General features: G+C 40.5%; 1 pseudogene; it reads left to right on the top strand.

Moving 5' to 3' along the window:
* Positions 1-302: 302 nt before the first annotated feature.
* LOC147459309 (uncharacterized) lies at positions 303-1,838 on the top strand (annotated as a pseudogene).
* Positions 1,839-2,169: the final 331 nt, after the last annotated feature.

The following is a 2,169-nucleotide window of genomic DNA, read 5'->3' as shown; positions in this document are numbered from 1 at the left end:
CACACAATGTGATTCAATTGAACAAAGTTTTATTTGCTTGCAGTCACAGTCAGTGTATGCAATTTGATTTGCCTGTAGGAGATTCATTAAGAGAAATTTAGCGAGGGCAGTTGGAGGTGTTTCACGCAAACAAAAGGCACCCGATGATTCAAATAGAGGAATCACTTGCAATAGCGTGAAAGTGTTCTCGAAGGTATAATTTCATGAATCAGCTGCTTGAATGTCATGCTTGGTAAAATTTGTGAAAATTTGGTGTGGTTCGATTGGTTTGTGTTTATGAGGGTCCAATGCTGTAGGTTAACATGGTGAGAATGAAGAAAGCTGCACGTTCGGTTGGTGATATCGGGGATGCATCTACCTCTTTGGTCTGTAGGGGTAGACCTAGGAAGACAGAGGAGGAGTTGTTGGCGGCTGAAAGTAGGCATCCGAAGAGGCTTTTCGAGCTAAGTATCACTATCTCCATTGGGGGGCTGGACGTAGACACTAGCTTGCTTCTTGTGCTGAAAGAATTCCTAGAGAAAGAGACTATTGTTGGAATGTGTTCTGTCGAGCGTGGCGGAACGGTATTCCACTTGCACTTCCAAATGGTCATGCGTATTATGTCCACATCTATTATAGCGGTTAACAAAAAGGTGAAAACATACTTGGGATAAGATAGAGAATCGCCTGTGGGTGCCACTGTTCTTTGCAGGGCACTAAAGCAAAAGAACATGCACACATTTCAGGGGATGATTGGTTACTTCTTAAAAGACGTAGGTAAAGATCATTTTGAGAATGTTAGCCACAACATATCTCCTGATGACATTAATAAAGGGATCGAGCTTTACACGCTTCATGGGGCAGACAACCTGAAGAATAAAGTCTGCTTGACAAACACCAATGTGTTTGATAGGGCTTTCATGTATTGGAAATTATAGTTTGAATCACCCTTTTGGTCATGACTTTCTTGGTACTTTGCACCGCATGATTAAGAGCGGTAAGTACTATCTGTCCTCCAATTGGATCACACCTTACCAAGGGCATGGAATGGAGCAACGGAAAATTGCTGCTGTATGGAAGTGCATGGCATTTCCGAGCACGGTTATATACAACGACATACTCGATATTTTTATACTCCAAGGTGCCACTCATCCCCGTCTGGATTGGTTCATGAATAGATGGCAGAACAATGAAAGGTATTCCGTTAGCTGCTTCTCTGTAATGTGACGGCCTAATTATTGGTGTTATTATTTCTATTTATGAACCGCAGGAAGCAAGGTGAGAATACGGCAACAAAGGAAGTGGTGAACATATCTGATAGCCACGACGACGATATTGACGCTGGCATTGGAAGTGACTTTATTCCGTTGCTGAAGAAAACTAAATCTTACGTAATTGCATGCTAGGTATGTTGCTACAATTTTATTTTTCTGCAGTTGCTTTGTTTGTCGATCACTGTTTCTTTTATATGTTTGCTATCGTAGGTGCCAGCGATGGAGTCAACGGAGCCTGCTGTGGAAGCCGAGGGAACGCAAACGGATATGAGTCAACAAGACAGTGTAGAAGATGCAGTATTTCAAAGATTAGAGGACGTGCTGATGCAAATCTGGTGACAGCTCTGTGGTGGCAATGCAGATGACAATGATACTCTCCGTGCTTGCATAGTCAAGTGCACACAGAGTGTCAAAGACATGTTGCAGGATGTGCAGCTTAACGCTGTTGATGTTCAGGTTGCAGAAATGCAGCAACAAATAAATGCACTATCAAGGGAAATAGTTTCTTTCAAGTCACAATTGAATAGGTTGAACGCAATAGTTGTCAGACTAGGAAACATAGCATCTAGAAATTTCTGCTTGTAATACCTACAATATTTTTTATAGCAATGGGACATTTTCAATTTTCTTTTTGGGCTATATTCTTACACTTATTGACAAAAGAAGTTATTGTAATTGTTGTGGTTATGAATTTTAAACAATAATACACTCTTTTTATCGTCTTCTCTTATCAGAAAGTTTCTATCGTTTTGTCTCAAGAAATGAAAATCGCCTTTCAAACCGTTGTCGTGGGTTGTCTTGTAATTCTTAAAAATTAATGCAATTGTCTATGGTCTACTGCTTGGATTTAAACATGAGAATCTTGAAAGATATGAATTTCTTTTACGCGGAGCGAGTAGGCGAGCCAAATGCAAAA

The sequence above is a fragment of the Adiantum capillus-veneris genome, chromosome 4 (genome assembly GCF_014529385.1).
Source record: "Adiantum capillus-veneris isolate H3 chromosome 4, ASM1452938v2, whole genome shotgun sequence".
Lineage (NCBI taxonomy): Eukaryota > Viridiplantae > Streptophyta > Polypodiopsida > Polypodiales > Pteridaceae > Adiantum > Adiantum capillus-veneris.
The sequence above is the reverse complement of the archived record's forward strand: the minus strand, read 5'-3'. Positions and strand labels throughout refer to the sequence as shown.